Source organism: Elephantulus edwardii, unplaced genomic scaffold (assembly GCF_000299155.1).
Source record: "Elephantulus edwardii isolate Elephantulus edwardi_28Jun2011 unplaced genomic scaffold, EleEdw1.0 scaffold00113, whole genome shotgun sequence".
In the NCBI taxonomy this organism is placed as follows: domain Eukaryota; kingdom Metazoa; phylum Chordata; class Mammalia; order Macroscelidea; family Macroscelididae; genus Elephantulus; species Elephantulus edwardii.
The window spans coordinates 10,820,750-10,847,250 of record NW_006399863.1 but is presented as its reverse complement, the minus strand read 5'-3'; the positions used below and the strand labels follow the sequence as shown (position 1 = coordinate 10,847,250).

Here is a 26,501-nt window from a genome sequence, read left to right as displayed (position 1 = left end):
AGGGGGGAGAAAGAAAATGGTCTGATCGACTGGTCAGGGTTTACCTTGTCAGTGGCTCCCAGTGGGGGGCACTGAGAAAGCTGTAATAGCTGTGGTAGCAGTTACAACTATTAGACATAAACAAGACTGTAGACCAGGGCTGCATAAATTTGGGCTCTGGATGCTCTTACTTTTCTCTTAGACCAGTGGTTTGTAATCTTCCTGTGTGCATTTTTATGTAAAAGGTCATTTCCTGAGGCTCAATTTTAGGAGAAACTCTAATATATGAAACAGGTAAATGGCACCTCTACTGTCGCATGGGAGAGAAGTTAACAGAAATCTCACTGTGTCCCTTCACACTCCCCCCAAATCTCATCCGTACTTTGTGGAACATCTGGAAGTCTTGGAATTGTTATTTGAAAATGAGAGCTCATCACTTTGCCATCCTGAGTGTAGGGACTCTTCTCTTCTTGCTTTCTGATTCTGTTACCTCACATAGTGTCTGTGCCCAGCACGTGGCTTTCTGAACTGAGAAGATCCAAGCCCAGGAGAGCCGTATCAGTTTGTGGTCCATGGAGCATCCTTGTGTACAGTTCTTTTATCTCTTAACTTGCTTTTATTTTATAATTTAGCTTGAACTATAGCTCATTTTCAAAGAAGAAAAATTTTTTTTAAGTCTAATGTCTTTGGAAATTTTCCAGTAACTTAAAATTCCTAAATATTAGAAAATTATATTACATTCCTATTGAAATATGAAAATTTTGAAGTCTTTAGTTGAAAATATCCTTCGTTTGCTTAGTTAAGAGTTAATCTAAAGAGAAGTTTTCTATCAAGATAAAATTTGATAAATGGTCTTTATTTCCTTACATTAACATTTATATAGTTGGTATAAACTGAAAATTTTTCTGATGTTGAACTATTACTAGAAATTCGTGGTTCATTCTGGTTGGGTATCACATTGGTGATATAGTACATTCTCAAAGCAATTGACAGAAATCACTGAAAGTATGGACTGTATTAATACATCAAGTATAATTGACACAGAGAACTTGATACTTTTCATCAAAAGAACTCTTTGAATAACTTTTTTTCTTAACCAAATATTAAACCTTTATTAACCACTAAGAGACTTTTGGTGAGCCCACGGGTAAGGAGTTGCACTGCCAACCCAAAGGCCAGGACTTTTTTTCTGGTGGTTTGATTCCATCAGCATTGGGAGAAAGAAACCCAGTGGCAAGTCAGCTATGAGTTGGTTCTAACCTGACAGCAATGAGAGAGAGAGACTTCAATTAAAAGATACTAACATATTGTTCATTTTTACCATGACACACTTACCTGTGTGCCAGATAACACAAACAAGCTCGAGAATAAAAAGAGAAAAGAGAAGACCAGATATTCCTCCACTTTAAAAGTCATTTCAGATTCTGCAGGCAATCAAATTGCAAATCCATGTAGTGCATTTTGGTGGATATTGATTGTTGGCTATTAGGTGGTTCACAGGAGGGAAGGAGTAGCCACTGCCAGGTCCTCAGTAGCTGTCACTAGCTTGTGTGACATTTCACTCTTTAGAACACAGTCACATATATTTAGCCTCATTTCTGAATCTCCAACAGAGTTCTCTCCTCTCAGCTTCAGGGTCTCATTTTTTCCTTTCTGAGGTAGAATTCTATTTACCCAGGGATCATTTCTACATATAAAAGAAAGTTTATGGCTAGGAAATGTTCATAACTTTTCCCTGCGTGTGCTATACTATGTTCATAAATATTTTTGTAGCACATACAAATACATGTATGCACATATGCCTTAAACATCTCTAGCTTCCGTAAGCTTTATCTTCTTTCGTCAGTCACATACTCTCTCCTGTTCTTTTTAAATCAAGTTAAAGGCATTATTCATATTTGCTAAAAGACCATTAACAGAAATTGCTAGTCTTTTTAGGCTTCATCTTCTTAACACTCCTTTCTCTGTCGGTTAGTCACTAAATCCAGTGAATGTCTGTCTCCTAAACATCAGTCAAGTCACTCCAGTCCCACTCCATCCCCCATGTCACGACAGACCCTTCACATTTCTCCCCAAGGCTTTTTGACTCCACTGTCTTCCTACCCTGAATTAATCTTCAAACTACCATCAAACTTCCCTTTGAAAACTGCACATATGTTTATGCATTTCTTGTTTCTCCTGAAGCCCTATTATTAGTGTGGCAGAAATAATTCTACCTGTATCTCTAATCTCATTGAGTGCAGTGTATCCTTTTCACCCCAGAATTGACTTGGCATGCTCTAATCTTTTCGTACTTCTTCATACCTCTCTATTCTGTTGACTTAGTAAGCTCCTAACCTTTCTTTGAAGGTGTGCTCTAGAAAACTTTCCTCAATATTCGTGAACAGAATTAGTCCTTATAGCTTCACCCAGCCTGTATCTTTAAAAGAAGGGCGAGGGGAGACCACATGGCTAAAGAATTTAGCCACTAACAAAAACACTGGTGGGCAATTGAGACCCACCAGTTGCTGCTGGGGAAAAATGGAGACATTCTGCCTCTGTGAAGATTTATACCCTTGGAAATCCTGTGAATAGTTCAGTTCTGTCCTGCAAGGAAGCTGTGAATCGAAATTGGCTTGATGCAGTGTGGTTAAGCCTAATTTTACCCATTTACCAGGCATTGTATTGTGATTATATGTGCACATGCAATTGGATTTTCCCCTACTGGAATGAGAGCTTCTTCCCCAGAGTTCGGCATGGGGCTTAAATAAATAAATCAATGTCTTTATTAAATAAGTATCAATTATATGTGAGTAAAATTTTTTTCTTTAAATTAATAGTTGGTAAGCATGAATTCTATGAGGACTCTTCTTTGTGTACCCTTTGATAGGGATTAGAGATCTTGAGATTAAAAATTAATGTATCTTCTCCTGCAAAGATCTAAATTAGGGCATCATAGAGATGGGTCCCAAAAGATGTGAAACATGTTATTTCTAATTTTAAGTACCTAACAATCTGGGTGGGAAAACAGTGTGAACAACTTGATACCAAGAAATTTGTACCCTTCTGTATAAAGAGATTATTTTACAATAGCAAATATTGGAAGGCAATCCAAATGTCCATCAGTAAAGAGTTGGCTTAGTAAATACTATTGAAGTCTTTCAAAAAGAGGTGAAAGAAGTGAGAGACTATTACGTTTCCTATTGCACTGGAACCAGTTACCATATTTTGGTGGTTTAAAACAAAATACACTTAAAAAGGATGTCTCAGCCTTGTCAGATCTCCTCATTTAACTTTCCAAAGAGGGAGGGAGAGAGAATCAGGGTCAGTACCAATCCAAGGCTGATTCCAATGAGGGGAAGGTCAAAAATACCTTTTGGCTAAGAATGACACCATCTTTCCCTCTCAATGCACTCTGTATTGTGTTTGAGAATCTGTTGCATAGACATTCCAGATCTTACAGAATTTATTAGGGCAATATTAAGGTATAACTCACATGTAGTCTGTTAGGGTAGTAATGGGTTACACTTAAGGGTCAGAAGCTTCTCAAGATACTGTTGGTCAGTTTAGAATAACTTCTCAACCGTGGCTTCTGGCAAAGATCTCTCTCAGCTCTTGTCCCACTGGCCCCCTCTCTGCAGTACTTGAGCAGGTGGTCAAGTGATACAGAACTCTTTAGCTCTGGTGTTTGTGTGTGTATGCGTGCACATGTGTTGTGTGTGTACATATATTATTGGTTTGCTTACAAAGTTTGAATACATTGTGCATTCTTTATTCACATTGTGTTTAATACAATTATTCTCATGCATTATGTTTTATAAAATAAATCACCATTGGACTATCATTATCCTGTCTTTTTTTTTAAGTATGAAAGCTCCTCACTCCACCAATAGTAAATAAACTTCCTGCCTTAACGTCCTTAGCTCTGTTGCTCTTTGGGTCAGTGAGCCTAGCTATGCCAAGGGCTCCCCATTATGCCAACAAGCCCACCCCATCATTACACCTCCTTCTTAAAGTTTTTCAGCTCTCATTTCATTGGCTGACCTGCCCCCTGTTGCCACTTCGCTCACCTACCACACCCTCTTACACAGGTGTCCTGGTTGTACTGTTGCTGTTTCTTTGTTGTGCTTCTCACTGTCTAGCTGCCTTGCTTCCTTCTCTGGTATTACAGCTTTCTCTTTCTCATGAGAGTAGGAGGTTCTAAGAGCAGAGACCCTGGGATCCACCCCTGGCTCTTTCTTCTGCCAGTCAGGTCCTTCTTTCTTTTCTGGGGTTGGTATAATTTAATCCTCACATGATGGCAAAACTGACCAATCTCTTTGCTAGGGTTCCATGCATCTTATTTATATGATCCCTCACCTGAAAAAGTTCCGTGCACCTTAATTGTATTATTTTTTTAAATTTTTAGTGGCTTTAAATAGCTTATTTTAATTGTATTAATAGGCTTCCCAATCCCATTGATGGGTCGCAGAAATCACCTGGTCATTGTGTAGATGTCACAAAGACAATGACTAGAAAGATCAATATTAAGTAATTCATTGCACCATATCAGCTCATTAGTTTACAGTTCTGCACCTAGACCGAAATCTGACAAGATAGTCACTTTGTGGGTTCAGAGGACCAAAAGCTGGAATTGATGTTGGCCAGTCTGAATTCTCAACTAGAAGCTCTGGGGGAAAGTATATGTCAAAGCCATTGTTGTTGGCAGAATTCAGTTTCTTGGAATTTTAGTACTGAGTTCCCATTTTCTTTCTGTCATCTGGAAGTTCCTCTCAGTTCCGAACGCCATCTGCATTCCTTCCTAGGTAGCAGGCCCCTCCACGTTCAAGCCAGCAAGATACAGTGAGTCTTTTTCTTACTTTAAACCTAACTTCCTTTTCCCCCACTTTGGCCACTTTGGGAGAAAATGCATTACTTCTTAAAGGACTCAACGTGAATTGGAGGCAGAAGTGGCATCCACTTCCTAAACAACATGCCTCCTGAAACTCTATGAACTTTGATAAATGTCTGTAGTTGTAGAGGGGCTTCACGCCTTTTGTGCCTTTTGTTCGTAGGGTCTTTATGAGTCGTGCTCCACTCGAAGGCAATCAACAACAACAACTTGTGAATAGACCAGACTAACTTGAATACTATTCTGGTCTTAGAGACAGCTGTGTTATACAATGTAACATAATCATGGTAGAAAAGTCCAGGCTACTCACAGTCCCAGGGATTCGGTAAGGGAGGACAAGGGAGATTTTGACCATTTTATTATTCTGTCTGCTTCAGGGACATTTTTACATAAACGTTTTTCTACATATTAAAATTTATGAAATTTTGTTCAGTGACAAAAGCACATTTGTAACTGTATATATTGTCTGACCCCCTTTATGTGGGGGGGATATAAGTCTCTATGCATATTTCCAAAACCCCTCAGACTCATTGCCATTGAGTTGGAACTGACTCATAGCTGTCTCTTCAGCTGGTTTTCAGAGACAATGCATTGCACAGGAGGAGATAATGTTTTTAAAGAAACCTGGACCTGACCTGACAGATACTTTTCTCCTTTAGGATTATACTTCCTTAAACAAAATACCTGACAACTCTCTTAAAAGAAAAACAATTACAGCAGATTGTAACAAATATTGTCTTTGTATGCAGAAAGATAAACCAAAGTATTTTCAATTTATACCTCTCTCCTTTCATTACATAACCAGCTAGACAGTGGAGAGCAAGTATCTGCTTTTCTTTGGAATGATGATGGGATAAGAGTAAAAGAATGGCCAGAATGAGAAATACCCTTTCTAGCTTATTTCTACTATTGTGGAATTTGTCTTCTAAAAAGAACTACTTGTGCTATTTTTGCTCTTTTGATTGTTTTTAAAAGAAAACAACAAACAACAACTCAGCGTTTTTTTCTGTATCTACCTTTATGGCTTTTAATCATCATCTAATCTACTTTTGACTGTGTGGACCACAACAAACTGTGGCTAACTCTTGAGAAGAATGGGAATCCCAGATCACTTGATCATGCTTATGCAAAACCTATACTTGGACCAAGAGGCAGTCCTCAGAGCAGAGCAAGTGAGCACTTCATGGTTCAAAATTGGGAAAAGTGCACGTCAGGAATGTATCCTAGCTCCATACCTTTTCACTCTATATGCAGAACAGAACATGCTCTGAGAGGCTGGGCTCTCTGAGGAGAAATGTGGCGTCAGGATTGGAAGAAGACTCATCAACAATCTGCTTTATGCAGATGGCACAACCGTGCTTTCAGAAACTGAGGAGGACTTAAAAGATGTATTGTGTTGGGTAAGTCTGCTGTCAGAGACCTGTGCAAAGTACTGAAGAGCAGTGATGTGAGTCTGAAGACTAAAGTGCACTTGATGTAGGCCATAATCTTTGCAGTCACTTGCTATGCATCAGAGAGCTGGATAATGACTAGGGATGATAGAAGGAGAATTGATGCCTTTGCACTGTGGTGTTGGAGAAGAGTATTAAATATACCACGGACTGCTAAGATAATGAACAGGTTCATCCTGGAGAGGGTTAAACCAGGCTACTTCTTGAAGGCAAGGATTCTGAAGCTTTGTCTGACATACTTTAGACATGTTGCAAGGAGGGACAAGAGAGAGACATCATGCTTGGAAGGGTGGAGGGACAGCGCAGGAGAGGAAGACCTTTGATGAGATGGATTGATTCAGTGACTGGGGTAATGGGTGTAGGTGTGTCAGAGACAATAAGATTGGCACAGGATAGAGCAGAGTTTAGGGCTGTTATACAAAGGGTTGTTATGAGTCACAGGCAACTTGACAGTACATAACTTAATAATTACCTCCCCTAGAGTAATAAAAATAATCCTTTTTTGGAATAGCATTTTTCTTCTGAATTCTATTTGATTTTGTTTGGAAATACTGATACTGCTTTCTTTACTATCATATGAGTTTCCTTATTCACAAGAGCAGCAGTACTATATGATGATCTTTATTTTTCTTTAGCGCTTACATGCCAGTTACTATGCCTAGTTCTCTCACTAACCCCCTACATATTTAGCAGAGTGCTCTAAAGCCTCAGAGCACCGGTCATTGATTTGATAACTCAGCTGGCATTTACTGTAGAGCCTTCTGTTTGTCAGGCTTTTCTGCTAGGCCCTGGGAATACAAAATTCCCCTAAAAGTTGGATTCTCATGTGAAAACGCATAGGTTAGCTATCTTTGCATAGATGCTCTGCAAACCAAGCCCCACTTTCTTACTCTCTTGGAATTTATGCAGGTTTCAGAATGTGTAGAATAAACTTGTTCTTGAAAATCAGATGCTTCCTTAATTGGCTTATAAAGGCAGCCCCTGGATACAAACATCTGATTTTACCTGTAACCCGTAGTTCAAAAGCAACCTCCATAAAGTCTATTAAATTAAAAATTGAAAATATACACAATGGCTCATAATAATAAATGGATACTTCTTTGCAGTATGTATCAAAACATTGTGATTATTACTGTATTGTCATTTTAAAGATGCTTTCATGTATCTGAAGTGTTTCTTTATAATTTTTTATGCATAGAAAAGTGCATCTACACAGTATACCAAAACAAACATTTGACTAAGTTATTTTAGGTTCAAACCATAATTAACAGTTTTGACTTATAAATTCTACTTAAAAGATAAATATAGGAATGGCATTTGTTTATAATCTGGGGGCTAGCCTGTACAAAGTTCTGCTCAATTCAGCCAGTCTATTCAGATGAAATCATATACCTCTCTGAAAAATCTCAGGAGCCCCTCAAGAGAACTTTTAACATGATTAGTGAACCCCTCGTTTATCAAACAAATTTTCTCTCTGTGAAGGATGTCATACAGGGTAACTGGGATGTATCCACAGGAGCTCAGGCAGTCAGTGCAATTCTGACTTAGTCCCTCAACCCTGGCCCCGTAGACATTTGGTCTGGCATGTAGATTCTAGCCCACTGGCAGATTCTAGCCATCCCTTCTCTTCCTCTTTCTCTCTCCCCCCTCTCCTTCTTCAGCTCATAGCTGATCCTCCAGTGGGTTTCCAGGCTATAAATGGCCACAGGGGTGGAGGTTTGAGGGGGAGGACTGCCCATCTCTCACCCTTGGATTTTCTGGTGGATTTGAACCATCAAAGAAGCAGTGTCTTTGGGTTGGCAGCACAATTCCCTGCAGACAGTATACCACCAGAGCTCCTTACGAGGATAGAGGGACATTAAAGGGAACTCTCAAGAAGCCAGGCTTTATGAAAAAGAATGTGGTATCAGAAATGGAGGAAGACTCATCTGCACTCATATTATTCAAGTGACAAAATACTGCTTGCTAAGAGTGAGGAGAACTTGAAGTGCTTGCTGCAGAAGGTCCAGGACTATAGCCTGCCACATAGATTACATCGCAGATCAAGAAAATAAAAGTCCTCACCACTGCACCAGTAGGCAGCATCGTGATAGATTGTGAAGAGATTGAAATTGTTAACAATTTTCTCTTGCTTGCATCCATAGTCAACACCCTTGATACCAGCATTCAAGAAATCAAGAAATGTGTATCATTGAGAAAATCTGCTATAAAAGACTTCTCCAAGGTAATAAAGCGCAATGATGTCAGCTTACAGACCAAGAGAGATCATAGCCTTCTCATTTGCTTTCTATGCAACAAACAGAAAGCTGGATAGTGACTAAGGACAACAGAAGAAGGATTAATGTCTTTGAGTTACGATGTTAGAGCAGAGTACTGATTATACCATGGACTTCCTGGAGAACAAATGGATCTGTCCTGGAGAAAGTGAAACTAGAATGATCCTTGGAAGCAAGGATGGCTAGTTTTCTTCTTACATACTTTGGACATTTTGTTAGGAAGGGCCAGTCCCTGGAAAAGGACATAATGCTTGGAAAGGCGGAGGGTCAGCATAAGAGAATATGACCTTTGATGAACTGGCTTGAAACAGTGACTGTAGCAAAGGTCTCAAATGAGTCAGAGGTGGTGAGGATGAAGCAGGGTCGGCAGATTTCAGGTCCATTGTTCGTCGGGTCACCGTGAGTTACAGTCATCTTGACGGCACCTAACAACAATAATCTAGGTACACAATATCCAAGGAACACAGAGGATTGCCAACTGAGACAAACAAAGGGAACTTTTTCCTAGAGTCATTTCAGGAAATTGGATTTCTAGCCTTAATTGTGGGGGCGGGGGGAATATGAAAGAAATGTTCTTTTAAAAGAGGGGGCAAGTGGGGCAGGGAGGAGACTCATGGCACAGTCCATAGAGAGTCATGCTGCTAACCCGAAGGCACAGGTTCAAATCCACTAGCTGTTCAGCAGGAGAGAGATGGACAGTCTCTTTCTATGCAACCTTCAGCCTTGGAAATCTTTTAAAGGGTCACCTATAAGTCAGAACCAACTTGGTGACAGTGGAGGCAGGGAGGTGGGGAAGGAAGTGTGAACAGTCAGCTCACTCTTCCACAAAGAAAGCTAGAGATCTGAGGCCTGTGAAATGAGGAAGCCAACAGATGGATATGTAAGTGAATTCTTTTATGGTCTGATTGCCTAGATAAGTTTTCTCATCAATATATGTTCTTTATATAACATAAAACTTAAAGTATAGATAGAATAAATTCAAATAAAGTTTAAAGCTAAATATACGTCCTACCAGAAGCCAGCCCAGCCCGACATACTTTTATGCATATGCCCAAAGCATCAGATAGTGCCTAAAAGCATCAAAGTGAAAATCATCCGAGAGTGTTGTTGCAGTTGTTGTTAATTGCCATTAACTTTGTTCTGACTGAGGGCAGTGTCATATGAGAAAGGATGAAAATTTTCTTCACACTGACAGAGGTGAGTGTTGTTGGCCTGGCCCCTCTGTCTCTGCTCACCTTTGTCACTCTCCAGCTACCTGTGCTTAGTAAAACTACTTGTGTAGCACCATTGAGCCTCTTTCAGGCCTTGATCAGGTGAAGGCCAGAGCTCTCCAAACAGTTCCCTACAGGGGTCCATCACTCTAGCAGCAGAAGGAAAGAGGAAAAATACAGTGGTCTTAATATTTTTCCTTTCGTGACTGACTTATTTCACTTAGTATAATGTCCTTCATATGTATCTACATCATACATTTTTTCATTAATTCTTTATCATTTTTCAGTGTTGCTTTGTATTCATTTGTATGAATATATCATAGTTTCTTTTATTCACTTGTCCATTTGATAGACGTTTAGGTTGTTTCTACTCTTTACTGTTGTAAATAATGCTGCAGTAAACATGGGTGGAAGCAGGAATGGCATCCACTTCATAATCAACATGCCTCTGGAAACTCTATAAACTTGAAGAAATGATGATAGTTATAGAAAGGCTTCAGGTCTTTTGTTTATAGGGTTGCTATGTGTTGTACAGTCAACAACAACAACAATATGGGTGTGCATGTATCTGTTAATATCACTGCTCTTGTTTCTTTATGATGTATATCTAGTATTGGCATTACAGGATCAAATGATGTTACTATTCCCAACTTTCTCAGGAAGCATCAAACAGCTTTCCATGGTTGCACCATCTTACATCCCACCAGCAGTCTAGAGAGTTTCAGTCTCTCCATACATTTACTGTTTGCTGTTTTATTGAAAGTTACTAATGTTGCTTAGTGTCCATGGTGTCATAGAGCCAAGCTCTTATTGTTAATAAGATTACTATTCTGTCTTTAATATCTGTTGTTAGATGCCATCTGGTGGACTCCAGCTCACAGCACCCCTTATTCCAAACACATCTAAACTTGACTGGATCCTGTGCCATCCTCACAATCTCTGCTGTGCCTTCTTAGGCCCATTGTGTACGGTCACTATGTCAGTCCATATCTGTTAGGATCTTTTCTTCCCTTCATTGACTCTTTGCTTTTCAAAGCACTATGTCCTTTTCCAAGAACCAACCCTGATAACATACTCAAAGTATATGAGACAAAGTCTGTAAAGAGTGTTCTGTTGCACTTCTGAGAAAGATTTATTTGTTCTTCCGGCAGTCTGTGGTAAATTCCATACTTTTTGCCAACACCACAATTCAAAGATATCAATTCTTTTTTCAGTCATCTTTATTCCGTGTCCAGCTTTCATATCCATGTAAAGCAGTTGAAAATACCACAGCTTGGGTCAGCTCAAGTAACTCTATAAACAGACATCCTTACTCTTCAGTACTTTAAAGATGTTCTTTACAGTAGATTTGCCCAGGGCAGCACATCTTTTGATTTCTTTGCTGCTACCATAACTATTGATTATGGATGTGAATAAAATTAAAATGTTAGCGATCTTAGTCTTTCCTCCATTTATATTGATGTTCCTTCTTTGCCATTTGTAAGTTTCATTGAAAACTAGTGAAACAGTGTTTCATCTTAGTGAAAACAGTGCCTTACTTTCCTTATGTTGACTGTAATTCATATTTAAGACTATGTTCTTAGATCTTCTTCAAGTAAGGGTTTCAGTTCCTCCTCACTTTCAGCAAGCACTGTTGTGTTACCGCATAATGCAGGTTCTTGATGCATTCCTCCAGTCCTGATGCTACATTCTTCTTCTTGTAGTCCAGCTTCTTGAATTATTTGCTTAACATACAGTTTGAATTGTTTTTGTTTTTATGTACTGTTGAGTTGGAACCAGCCAACCCATAGCTGACCCTCCAGCAGGCTGTAAATCACACAGGTGGAGACTGCCTGCGTTTCTCCCATAGAGCAGCTGGTAAGTCCAAACCTCAATCGTTTGGGTTGGCAGCACGACTCCTGACCACTAAGCCACCAGATCTCCCTTGCAGTTTGAGTAGTTATGATGAAAAGATACAACCTCTGATACATACCTTTCCTGGTTTTAAACCAGCAGTATCCCTTTGTCCTGTTTGAATAACTGCTTCTTGGTCTATGTACTGGTTTCACATGAATGCAATTGTGTGTTCTGGAATTCCCACCCTTCTCAGTATTAGCCATAATTTACTATAATCCACACAGTAGAATGTCTTTTCACAGTCAATAAAACACGAGTTTTAAACATCTTTCTAATATTCTCTGATTTCAGCCAAATTCCATCTGGCATCAGCAGTGATAATTCTTTTTCCACAGCCTTGAGATTTATCAGAAGAGTTCTTATTAAGGGAATTTTTTTTCTGGTTCCACTGAAAACAGTGTTTTATCTTAGTGAGGCAGTGAATTTAACTTTATTTAGTCTTTCTTAGAAAATTGCTAGACAATAGGCATCATAATCATAGAGATACTGGAGGGGGGAAAAAAAACACCAAAACAACCCGGATACCTTGTGGAAAACATCACACTCTAGTAGATAAATTAGGAGAAAAGTTGAACAAGCTTTTAAACTTGCAGTAAAAGCCAGAAAATCACTCTAATATTCACACACTAATTCCTTCCTCAGTTCTTTCTTAGAATATATGTATAAGGAAGAATGTTGCACAACCTACTGTAGGTAACATTTATCAAATGAATAAATAGCTGCTTGTAAACTTTGAAGATATAATTTCCGTAAACAGATTCTGTGCTTGCAAAGACAACTTTGTGTAGAATCTGGCTGAACTCAGAATAAAAGCATTTTTCCCTTTCGTCAGTGTCTGGAGGCAGAGCCACAAGGATGATGATGTAGCAGACACCCATTTCCTACCCCCACCCCGGCATGTTCAGTGTTTCAAAGCATAGATCATGGAATCACTACGTGCTGATCTCAACCTGTTAAAAAACAATCCATTTCCTAGATTTGTGTAGGAACAAGGTTAGTAGTTCAACTCAATAAATAGATTTTTGAGTGTTAGAACTCAAAGGCTGGGGAGATGAGAGTGGACGCCCACATTTCAGTGAATTGACCATGGATTATGACCCCTTTTTAGATAAGATAACACAGAGGACAAGCCTACATTTATTTTTGGATGTCAACTGAAGTTATCCCTTTCCAGAAGCAGTGGGAGGCGCCTTTTGTCCTGCTGTTCTCAGCACTCACACCAACTTCTCTTGTCCTGATTCTAAATCTGCTTAATGTAGTTTACAATAGACCTGAGACATGGGTGATAAGAAATATCAGAATATCTAAGAAAATACAAAATTAAACTTTTCTGTATTTATTGTGCTTCCCTCCCCTATCCCCCCCGAAGTTTTATAGTTATTGTTAAAATGTATTTATTTGGGGGAAATTGCACTTTATTTGTATTCCTCTGGAAACCCACTGGTTGGAATAAACAGCTTGACTTATAAAACTCTGGCTGGCACCCTCAGATTCACAACTCTATGAATCTTAGCCTGTGACTTCCTTGAGACACACAGCTTCTACAGGTTGGAGACGTTTCTTAAAACCAGAGGCATTTCTCACAGATTTGGGATTATTTTTTCCACCTTCACAAACCAATGTAAACTATCTGCCTGCTTTTAGAAGTTGTTAATAACAGAGTAAAATCTTAAAAACTGGGTGTCTGTTGAGACCAGAACTAAACAGTGCCTGGCTACAACTGCTGACCACTTTCAAAGGGATCACAACAGACAGTTATAGATAAAGTAGGAGATAAATGTAGAACAAAACTCAAAAATCACATTGCAGGCCAGACTTACTTGCCTAAGACTATGGTCCTTAGCTGCCTTTAGAGCTTGAAATGGAATCCATCCCTGTGGCACAGCTTTCAGCCAAACAATAGGACAGAACGAAAAGGTGAACGGTAATATCAGGGAAATCCTCAGCATTTAGAACTTTCAGCCATGCAAGATTACAAGATCAGGAAGAGGATGGGATTGAAGGATTAATGGAAAGAACCACAGAAAGATAATGGGAAGCGTGATGATACAGTATTGAGGTTGTAATCAATGTCATAAAGCAAGATAGAAATGAATGGTTGAGTTGGAATGCCAATCTACTCCATAAACTTTAACACATGTCAAATCATAAACTAAAAATCAAAATAAAAACCTGAATACTTGAGTTCTCATGTGGAAGTAGAAGAACAAAGGTTCTGGATTCTGGTACCATCTCAACCAGCACAGTGGATTTGTATTTTTGAGGAATGGAGCTGTATGCTGTTTAAATACAAAGAAGAGAGATTCATGAAAGAAAGCAGAAAACGGAACTTTAAAATGTGTTGGCCTAGTGTCCAACACATGGAGCAAACTACCTGGTTATTAAAGTAACTAGAAATCAACCAGAAAGGAAAGAACAGTTAGTGAAGGAATAGCACAAATGAGAGGCAACACTGAGGGACTTTGGTCATTCTGTCCTGTTAGCAGAGGGACAAAGTGGATCCTTGGCATCACATAGAACCCAAGGGTCCACATAATTCTGACTGGTTAGACAAATGGTGTGAGTAAAATAATTTATCATTTCAAATATCTAATGAAAACAATTACACGTTTTACAAAATCATTTCTTTTATAACCAAAAATCTACAACCAAGAGAGGATAATATAGATTCATGTGTCCTTCAAAAATGAAAATCCTTGCGTGCATTGAAAAGCTTCTCCAATAGGGTAAAAAGAAAACTCACATACTGGGGAAAATACTTGCCAATGACATTTCTGATAAATGACTCATATCTAACATTTGTACAGTAGTCCAGCTTCTCAACCAGAAAAAGACAAAACAGCCCAATTACAAAAAGAATTAGGAAAATCTACCATCAGGGACCTCTCCAGAGTGCTAAAGAACAGCGATCTTAGTGTAGAGACTAACATGTGCCTGATCCAGACCACGGTCTTCTCAGTTGCTTGCTATGCATCTGCGAGCTGGACAATGAATAAAGACAACAGAAGGATTTCTCAAAAAGTTGCAAATAGAAATATCATTTGACCCCAAAATTCAACTACTGGGAGTATACCCTAAAGAAATCAGAGACATGACCCAAACAGATGTATGCAAACCCATGTTTATTGCTGCATTATTCACAGTAGTGAAGAGATGGAAGTGACTTAAGTGCCCATCAACAAACAAATGAATAGGAAAACTATGGTATATTCACACCAGGGAGTATTACACAGCATTGAAAAAACAGTGACCTCATAAAGCATTACACAATTTGGGGAGCCTGGATGGTATTATGCTGAGTGATATTATGTGGAAGCAAGGATTTTTGAGGCTCCATCTCACATACTTTGGGCATGTCACCAGGAGGGACTGGTCCTTGGATGGAGGGCATCATGCTTGGAAGGGTAGAGGGTCAGCGCAGAAGAAGACTACCCTGGATGAGATGAACTGACATAGTGTCTGTGGCAATGGGATCAGATGTGTCAGAGAAAGTGAGGTTAGCTCAGGATAGGGCCCAGATGAGAGCTATTGTATATACAGTTGCCATGAGTCATAATTGACTCAGTGTCACATACAGCAACAACAACATATAGGTCATAATAAATGATGGATAACGTTGGAAAGAATGGGAATTCCAGAACACTTAACTCTGCTCTTATGAACCTATGTAGAGAACTAGAAACAGTAATTCAAACAGAGCAAGGAAATACTGTATGATTTAATATCAGGAAAGATGTGTCAGGATTGTACCTTCTGTTCACCCCTGTTCAATATGTGTGCTGAACAAGTAATTGAAGAAACCGAACTATATGAAGGGGAGGGAATATGACCTTGTGATTGAAGGAAGATTCATCAGCATCTTACGCAGGTGATAGAACCTTGCTTGCAGAAAGCGAAGAAGACTTGAAGATTATTAGAGCTAAACATCACGGGGGGGAAAAATAAAAGAATAAAAATAAATCCTTAAAACTGGACCAGTAGGCAACTAGAGTTCTTAAACAAATTTGAAAATTTTTAGATCTTCCTTTGCTTTTGTTCCTTGAGCATTATTACTCAGCTTCTCAGCCTTACACTTTTAAAAAGCTTTGAAAATATTTCATGGAATTTAGTCTTACAGACTTAAATGTTAATTTGACTTTTCAGGTTGGCTGAATTTTCTAGCTTCCATTCAGGAATTAATCAAGGTTTTATTTTTGTATTTCCCTGTGTGTCTCATTTTTGTTTCTATAAGCTGTTACTCTCATCAGGACACCTTCATTTTTGGAGTACATTTATTAGTAGCTTTGTTTTGTGCTGAGATAGGTGTCAGATGATGCTCATTGAGGCCCAGAAAGAGCAGTACAAAATGACAAATTAGCAAATATAAATAATGTATCGTTTGGTATCCTTAGAGGACTTCAATTGTTCCTGGATCACAGGTCTATAGGAATATGTGTTCGTTTTGTGTGGCAGGGCAAGAGAAAGCAAGTCTTCAAAAAATACTGTGGTTTTCCTTTCCTCTCTGAAATAGTCCTTCTTCTCTTATTTTATGCCAAAGGAAAAAAGCAGGTAGTGAGTAAAGTGAAAACTTTTTAAAAGCTAGACTTCTGAATAAAGAACAAAAACATAGAATCAAGATTAACAATATTATCACTGTTTGGGGTGGGGGGGGGGTGGGGAACAATAATAACCAGAAGGATCCTTTTCGTAGGAAGCTGCTTTGCTCTTGCTTATTGCACGAGGTACTGGATGACAACGTGCTGGTGAACTCTGACGTGAGGCACTTGTTGGTGATTGCTGTTGCCCAGTTCACACCTCTCTTGTGTTTGTTTTGTTTCCATAATGCTTTGTGGAAGCTCCAAAGCCTTACCAGGAAGAATTAGGATTAAGTCCTGTGTGTTGAACTCCTAGAAATATAATTGTTTACTTATTCAAGTCTTTCTTATTTGAATGCATATCTTACCAGTGCAAGATGGAATTTATTGATGGTTAATCTTTTTCTAATTAATAGATTATGTTGAGTATGAGATTGTGATCTTTAATAAAAGACGTTATTAATGTTATGATTGCCAAAGAAAAGGGGTTTTTTCCATGAGTCTTTAAAAAGCAAACACACTTTAGCATTTGTTTATCCTTCATTCCAGTTTGCTTAGTAAATAAGTTGGAAACCATTTCATCATGTTATCAGTGGTTTTTCTCTTAAGTATTTTCCTGTCATGGTGCTTATTTATATACTTACTGAAGAGTGCAGTCAGATTAATTGAATGGCTATGCTCTTAGCTTATTGAAAAAGTTCTGAGCCAGATTTGTTTTTTTATTTTAATCCTCATTCATGGATTGATCCATTCATTTCTGCATCATTTCTTTTATTACTACTAGTTCTGGCCTGCTCTTAGGAAGTCACTAAAAACCCATCTAGGAAGGATTGCTGGCACTGAGGGTCTTGCATTATTAATTTCGATAGTAACTTATACTGGTTAGCCTTCAGCTAAGAAGTATAAAATTATTTTTCCTATTTTTTTAGTTGTTGTTGTATGTCGTCGAGTCACCTGCGACTCCTCTATCCTGTGCCAGTCTCACTGTAAAGGCAGGAGATTGCCCATCCTTCTCCTGTGGAATAATTACTGGCTTCAAACCATCAGCCTTGAGGATTGCAATGCAGCTTCTTACCACTAAGCCGCCAGATTAGGTTACCAGTTAGTTCATTTTCAAGATTATCAGTATGATTTTTGAATGTTGTTGTGTACCATAAAGTCAGAACTAACCCCTACTGACCCTCCGGTGGGTTTTCAGAATCAGTTAATGGCATGGGAGGAGATTACCCAGCCTTCTCCCATGAAGCAGCTTGTGGTCTAGAACTGTGTGAATACATGTATTTAAAAGAGAAAAAGGTGTGGTCAGGTTAGTTCTAACACTTAGTGGCCCCCATGTGTTACAAAGTAGAACTGCTCCATAAGCTTTTCTTGGCTGTAATCTTTAGAGCAGCCAGTGCTCAGGAGTGTTGAAAGCTTGTAGTTTGGTCCCACCCAAAGGTGCTTCGGAAGGTAAACTTCATGATACACTTCCTGTACTTCCTATTTGATGAGCAGTGTAAGATTTTGTTGAAAAAAGAAGAAAGCTTTTACCAAAAACAAATTTTGAAACCTCAGTAGTGGCCCCAGTTTGTCTTTATGGATCGTTAGTTCACTCATTTCCCTGTGCTTTAAATGAGATGGGAGAAACTTGAAGAACTTGAGAAATAAAGCCCAATAATCTAAATTGGAAAGTGAGTCTGTGAGGAAACATTTGAGAGGTTGCATTGTACAGTGAAGTATGGCTTGGGGGCTACTTGCCTGTTTTCAAGGACCAGGTAGGTTATCGTCAGAGAGGAGCTAAGCAGTTGGCACTCATCTCTATGGAGAACCAAGTGAAAATGATGAAAATGAAATAGAAAGACTTGGGAGACTTTTGCTGAGTTATTTGAAGAAGATGGATCTTTCTATATTTCCAGGATATCCTTTATGAATTCCACTCCCAGAGGATTAGAAACTCTTCCTTTGCCATAGCACCTGGCACAGGCTTGCATCTCATTGACAGTTACCAAATGTTTGCTGGAAAGATGCATAGATAAGAGTGTGAAATGTCATTCCACGCAGGAATTAAAACTCTGATAAAAACAAATGATCTTAAAATTAAGACACCATTAGATTTGTCACAGATTTAAATTAAGGAATTCATTTGTAGACATTTCCTCAATAATATAGAATTAATGTAGCTTCATATACTACTCATTCATGGCTCATGTTTACAAAGATAAAAGACAACTAAATATAGAACATTTTCTATCATTACATTGCCTATGAAAGTGCTTTAACACAGTCTCTTTTTCTCTTGAAAGAGATAAGAGAGTAAATTAGAAAGAGGAATGGCTTGCTCTGGTTTATTTAAGAGAAAAAATGGACCTGTTGCTTTCATGTGGAGACGTGGGTGTTTGTAAAATCTCATGAGGAAGTTTTACTCTGCCACAGTTCCATTTGCACCTTTGGAAAATGCAAGCAGTTGTTGCAGTTCTCAAGATGTACCATACTCTGCTACTTTGGAATTCATTGCCTTTCCAAAAGCAGATTAGGGAGTTAAGGATTTATGAAATGCTACCTGTCCAGAATGTTAAAGTGTCTGAGAAGTCCTATTGCTGTTATGTGCCTTGAGTCACCTGTGACTCATTGTGACCTTATGTACAACAGCCCTAACCCCTTCTCTATCCTGTGCCAATCTCACTGTCTCAGACACATCCAACCCAGTTACCCCAGTCACTGAATCAATTCACCTCATAGAGGGTCTTCCTCTCCTTTGCTGTCCCTCCACCCTCCCAAGCATAACATCCTCTCCAAGGATTGGTTCCTCCTTGCAGCATGCCCAAAGTATGTCAGACGAAGCTTCAGAACCCTTGCCTCCAAGGAGCAACCTGGTTGAACCCTCTCTAGGATGAACCTGTTTGTTTTCTTAGCAGTCTATGGTATATTCAATTCTCTTCTCTAACACCACAGCTCAAAGGCATCAATTCTTCTTCTGTCCTCCCTAGTCATTGTCCTAGTCATTGTCTGACACATAGCAAGTGATTACAAATACTATGTCCTGTATCAGGCACATGTTAGTCTCCAGAGTGACACCATTGCTTTTTATTACTTTGGAAAGGTCCCTAATAACAGACTTTCCCATCACAATACATCTTTTCATTTCCTTGCTGCTAGTGCCAAAAGTGTTGACTGTGGAGCCAAGCAAACTAAAGCTGTGAACCATCTCAATCTCTTCACCATTTATCATGATGCTTCCAGTTGGCCCAGTGGTGAGAATCGGGTTTTTTTTCCTTGAAATTGAGCCTCAATCCACATTGAAGGCTGCAGTCCTTAACTTTCTGCAGCAGATGCTTCAGGTCTCCTCAGTTTCAGCAAGCAGGGTTATGTTGATGTATCTTCCTCCAATCATGATGCCACATTTCTCCTCTTAGAGACCATCCTCCCAGATAATCTGTTCTGCATATAGATTGAAAAGGTATGGAGATAGGACACGTCCCTGGTGTACACCCTTTCCAATTTTGAACCATGTAGTGTTTCCTTGCTCTGTTCTGACTGCCTCCTGTTCCAAGTATAAGTTTTGCATTAACACAATCAAGTGTTCTGGGATTCCCATTCTTCTCAGAGTCAGTCACAGTTTGTTGTGATTCACACAATCAAATGCCTTTGCATAATCAGTGAAATACAGATAGACATTCCTCTGGTACTCCCTGCTTTCAGCCAAGATCCATCTAACATTAGCTACAATATCCCTAGTACCACGACCCCTTTTAAACACGGAAACTAACTGTGGTTTTAATGCATTTCTCAATAGTATTTGTATACTTCTTTGACAAAACATCTAATGCCAAATCATGGACACACTAGATTTGATACTGTTGTAGAGCAAAATTGCTGTGTAGAGGGAGAGGGTGATTTGTGATTAAAGGTAGCATAGAAGTTACAGAGTGCTCTGTCAGTGAGATTCTGAGCAAGATTGAAAATATTATTAACTAGCAATAAAAGAGTATTCTGAATTACTAGCTAAAGTAAATCCTTCTGATTGGATATTTTCCCTAATGGCTAAGCATCTTTTTGTATGCTAGTTAATGTACATTAAAGTGTGTTCTTCTGAGGGCAAACGATTCCTTCCTGGTTTGACCGTGAACAGTCATGAATCACCTTCTCAGAAATAAAAACAGACCCGAGGGCAAAATGGAGTTGTAGTCAGATCTTGTGTTAAGCCATTTTAGTCATGCCAACGACCCTAGATTTTGAAGTGCCTTTATGTAATACCCAGCTTCATATAGTTTTAATATTAGCAGAAAGCAGCATTTATCACAGCTGTTGGTGGAAGTGCTTAGATGTATACCTAGAGTCCTTTGAAATGCAAAAGCAGTTAACTTGAATTCCACAAAGTATGAAGAAGGCCAGATGAAAAGCCCAAGGCAGCGTGAAGCTCAAGTAGGTACTGTGAGAGCTTTAGGCTTAGTGACCTCCTTTGAATGAGAAGAAAGAAATTTCTGTGGAGTTGAAAGATCAAGGACTTGATGTAGAAAATCAAAGACTCAGCCTTCAAAATAGATTACATCTAAACATCAAGAAAACAACAGTCCTCATCACTGGACCAATAGGCACCATCATGATAGAGGAAGGTTGAAGTTGTCAGTGATTTTGCATGGATGCATAATTAATACCCATAGTAACAGCAATCAAGATATTAGAAGATGGGTTGCATTGGGGAAAAGCTGCTGTTCAGGACCTGTCTGAAGTGCTAGAGGGCAAGGATGTTAGTTTAAAGGCTAAGGTGCTTCTTCTGATCCAAACCATGGTCTTTTAATTTCCTTCCTATGCATCTGAAAGCTGGACAGTCGATAAAGATGAAAGAAGAATAATGTCTTTGAAATGTGGTGTATGAGTATTGAATATCCCATGGACTGCCAAAAAACCCCAAGTCTGTCTTGGAGGAAGTGCAGCTGGGGTGCTCCTTAGAGACAAGGTTGGTAAAACTTTGTCTCACATATTTTAGGCATGTTTTCAGGAGCATCTAGTTCGTGGAAAAAGACATCATTTTGAGAAAGTGGAAAAAGACATCATTTTGAGAAAGGTGAAGGATCAGAGAAGGAGAGGAAGACCCTCGACAACATGGAAGGGCAGGGTGTGTGGACACTCAAGTGTGTGGGAGATCATGAGAATGACATAGGATAGGACAAAGTTTTTATCTGTTATTTATAGGGGTCCCTATGACTTGTAATTGACTTGGTGCCACCTAACAACAACAATTAGTCAGTGAGTCTGTACTACCTAAGAATTTGACCCATCTACCTTTTTATCTTTGAGCCAAAGTTTGATATGGCTCCTCCAAAGAGCAGCCCAATATGTGGATGTTTGGCAGCTCCAGAAGACAAAGATTCACAGAGAATAGTGAAAGTGATTCTCTTCATTCCGAAGAGGGTAAAAAAATAATAATAGACTCTCTTGAAAAGAAATATACTTCCGAAAATTGGTTTTATGATCATATGTTGTTGTTACTATTGCTGTTGTAGCTGACCCTTGAGTGCATTTTCAGAGGCAGTAAATCACACAGGACATTACCCATCTTCCACGGAGTAGGTGGTAGACCCGAACCATCTGCCTTTGGGAAGACAGCGCAGCTCCTTACCACTAAGCCACCATATCCATAAAGATTATGACTACTTCACAGCTAATTGAATGGTACAGTTTTTTCATTTCAAAGAACTCTAGGCATATATCTAAGTCTTTCCTCCACTGGTTATGATGACAAAATTCTGCTTTATGCTAGTACGAATACTATTTGAAGATGATTATTACATAAATGTATTTCAGCATTCAGGTATGTGGTATATTTAGAAACTAAAAAAAATCTCAAAAGTCATTGCATTTTAGTCAGTCCCATTCACACAATCGTTTAGGGACCCAAGCTTAATAAACAGCCTTCCGTCATCATGTGATTTCAAGATTTCTGTATGGGTGGTCTCTGCTCCAGACATTTGAAAGGGGAGAAGAAAATGGAGATGCAAATATAGAAGACTTTCTTAGGTAGGCCTGGACTTGGAGTGCATTACTTCCATTCACATTTTACTCTCAGATTAAAACTCATTGCCCTTGAGTTAGAGCTAACTCATAGTTGACCCTCCATTGGGTTTCCAAGGCCATGAATTGTACAGGAAGAGCTTGCCCATCTTTCTCCCTCAGAGCAGCTTTCTGGTGAATTTGAATCATGAGAGAGGTTTAACCATTAGTGTAGTAGTTTGTTTCTTTTATTGCTTGATCCATTGTGTGGTAGATCTGCCACCTTTGTCCATTCATCCATTGCATTGTCTACACTTTTGTCTATTCTGAATACTACAGCTGTTAGTTTTCATGGGCAAATTTTTACTTTCTTGATAGTGTACTTTGAAGCACAAAAGCTTTTAATATTGAGAAGGTCCAACTTTGTCTGTTTTACTGCTTCTGCTTTTAGTGCTACATCTAAAAATTAATCATGTATCCCAAGGTTTTGGAAGCAGTAGTGGCATCCACTTCCTAAACAACATGCCTCTGGAAACTCTGTGAACTTTGATAAATGACAAATAGTTATAGAAAGACATGAGGCCTTTTGTTTATAGGATCACTGTGAGTTGTGCTTGACTTGACAGCAATCAACAGAAACAACATCCCAAGGTTATGAAAATGTATGCCAATATTGTCTTCTTCGTTGTAGATTTAGCTCTTACATTCAAATTGTGATCGTTTCTAGTTAATTTTTGTGTATAATGTGAAGTAGGGACCCAGCTTCTTTCTTTTTTGTTTATCTAGTATTCCCATAATCCTTTGTTGAAGACATTTTTTTTTCTCCCACCATTGTGGTGTTGGAGAAGCGTATTGAATATACCATGGACTGCTGGGAGAACAAACAGGTTCAGCCTGGAGAGGGTGAAAGCATGCTGCTCCTTGGAGGCAAGGATTTTTAAGTTTTGCCTAACATACTTTGGGCATTTTGCAAGGAAGAGCTAGTCCTTGGAGAGGGAAATCATGCTTGGAAAGGGGGAGGGACAGTGTAGGAGAGGAAAACCCTGAATGTGATGGATTGACTCAGTGACTGAGGTAATGACAGTAGGTGTGTCGGAGACAGGATAGAACAGGGGAGCTGTTTATATAGGGTCACTATGAGTCTCAAGCAACTCAGTGGTACATAACAACAACATGACAGTATTTTAATATAGAAAGTAGTGTGATCTGAATCATATTTTAGGATTACTCTCTCTGAACAATTAATTGTAGAAAGGAAAAAAAGACAAGGAGATTAATTGGGAAGCTGTTCTAATAATCCAGTGTTGAGTCCACCCAGATATGCCTTAGAATCAAGGATGGCAAAGCTGCTGCTTGCTTATTTCATATAGGTTGTCAGGAAAGACCAGATACTGGAAAAGGACATCATGGTTGGTACACTGGAAGGTCAGTGAAGAGAGGTCACTTAAGTGATGGATTGATACAATAGCCAAACTAAAACATAATACCCATTCTGAAGAAGGTACAGGACCATGCAGCATTTCATTATCTTGTACATACTGTGATGTGAGTAGGAGCTGACTCAGTGACAGTTGAAAGCAACAGTCCAGTGGTGGCCAGGACTAGTGCCAGTAAAGAGTGCAGAGATTTGTAAAGATTCAGAATATGCTTCAGAGGGAGAATTGGCATTAGTGTTTGTGTCTTCTTTTTTTGGTTGATTGGTTGGTTTTTTCCCTTCTTGTATACCGTCAAATCAGATCTGACTGGCACAAGAAGAGATTGTCCCTCCTTCTCCAGTGAAGCATCTGGGGGATTCAAACAGCACACCTTTGGTATTGCAGCGCAACTTTTTGACACTAGGCCACCAGAGCTCCCTTTTGTCTTGCTTAAGGGAAGGAGTTTGCTGGGTTTTCAACGGTCTTTTGTGCTTGCCTTTATTAGCATTTTTTTCAAATAGTTTTGAGAATTTTCTGGAATAATTGCTCTTTTAAAAATTGTTTAGCTTTGCTCTTATTTCTAGTTTCTGTGGTAAGTCCCAATTTTCAAACATTAGAACTACAAATTTATTTGTGTGCACTTCTCTTGTTTCTTTCTCCAGGCTTTGCTTTATTTCTCTGGCTGCTATCAGTTCTTGGTATCTTTGGAGTTTTTCTTTATCAATTTATCTTTTTTCCCCTCTGCTTTAAACCCATCCCTTCTGCAAGTACTGTTCCATTAGATATAAATTGTTTTAAGTGTAGCCCACCTTTTGTTTGTTTATTTTATAAATTGAGGTAAAACTTACAGGAATACAATTAACCATTATAAAGTGTAAAACCCGCTGGTATTTAGTATAATCACAAAGTGTACAACAACCAGATATGTCTGGTTTGAAAAATTTTGACCATCCTTAAAAATGTACCTACCAAGTAAAATCATTCCTCATTACTCTCTACCACCGTCTCCTAGAAGCCTCTAATTTTCTTTCTATTTTTATGGATTTGCATAATCTGTATATATCATATAAAATATGCCATATGTTATATGATTTTTTTTGTTGTTGGTAGGCTTATTTGATTTAGCATACCATTTTCTAGATTCATCCAAGTTATAGCATGTATAGTATTCCTTTTTAAATCATTGCTGTTTATTGCATGTATATACCACAGTTTGTGTATTCATTCATCTGTTGACAGCACTGAGGTGGTTTCCTTAATTTTCTTATTATGAATAATGCTTCTGTAAACATTCATGTACAGGTTTCTGTGTGGATATATGTTCTTATCTCACGTATCCCTAGAAGTGGAATTGCTAGGTCTTGGTTAATTCTGTTGGATTTTTCAAGAAACCACACTGTGTTTTCCGCAATAGCTGAACCATTTTTATGTCTACACCAACAATATAAGGAAGTTCCTATTTTTCTGTATCCTTGCCAGCACTTACTACTTTTCTTTTTAAATTAAAGTCATTTCAGTGGATATGCAGTGTTAGCTGATTGTGGGCTTAGTTTGCATTCCCTTAAAGATACAAAAAGAACATCTTGTAATATGCTTTGGAATATGTGAATTAATCTTCTTTGAGGAAATATCTATTAAAATCCTTTAGGTAATTTTTAAATCGGGTTATCCTTTAATTGTTGAGTTCTAAGAGTTCTTTATTCTAGATAGTAAATTCTTGAAAAATACTTGATTTGCAAGTTCTTTCTTCTGTTCTGCAGACAGTCTTCACTTTACATTCTTGATAATTTTTGAAGCATGAATCTGTTTGAAGCAATTTATCCTACCCCCCTTTTTTTTCACTTATGTTTTTCATGCCAAGTCTGAGAATTCATTACTAAATATGAAGTTCTGAAGATTATCTTTTCGTTTCTTCTTAAGAGTTTTATAGTTTTAACTCTTACATTTAAGCTGTTGGTTTATTTTGAGAATTTTTTTTTCATGTGGAGTGAGGTAGGCATCCAACTTTTATTCTTTTCAGGTGGTTATTCAGTTGTATCAGCACCATTTGCTCAAGAGACATCTTTCCTCCTTTGAAAATCTTGACAAGTTTATTGAAAATGCATTGATCATAGATATTTGAGGTTATTTCCCATCTTTTGAAGCAAATGTCTTGACTCTTTTTTTAAAAGTTATTATTAATTTCAATGAAAATTTACAGAGACTTTGGATTTCCATTCATTCATTGTTATACTTTTCTCCCCTCACAACCCTCCCGCCTAGTACACCACCCTCTTGGAAAAGTAAAAGAAACATTCTTTCATTTTTTTTTGGTTTTTTGTTGGTTTTTTTTTACTTTTTTCATAAACCATAATTTATTTCCTCACAATTTAGGAGGCTGTAAGCCTGAGTTCAGGGAACCAGCTGTAGGTCGTGACTTTTGTCTCTGTTGGATTTAGAGGAAAATCTTTGTTTCTTCTGCTACTGTAAGAGATTCTTTTTATTATTATTATTAATTTCAGTGAAAATTTACAGAGACTTTGGATTTCCATTCATTCATTGTTGCACTTTTCTCCCCTCCCAACCATCCCCCCTAGTACACTACCCTCTTGGAACAGTAAAAGAAAAATTCTTTCATTGTTTTGCAATCCTTCCCCCTCCCCCAGGTCCACTCCACTTTACAGCCTTCACTCTGGACTCCTGTCATGACAAAAAAAAATACCTAATAACATATCCCTTCTAAACAGTTTTCTTCCTCATTTTTTTCAATGCAGTATACATTATTGAACCCATCTTTCTCAGTCTCCCCCCAACCCCTAGGTCAGTCCTGTTTTACAACAGTGGCACCATGCAATATTTTTCTTTTTGTGAATATGATAC

General features: G+C 38.5%; 1 protein-coding gene across 1 annotated transcript in view; it reads left to right on the top strand.

The window, feature by feature from the left end:
* The window catches only part of DOCK3 (dedicator of cytokinesis 3), a 310,047-nt gene that overhangs the window by 119,455 nt on the left and 164,091 nt on the right, over positions 1-26,501 (top strand). The gene's annotated exons all lie outside the window — the stretch shown is intronic.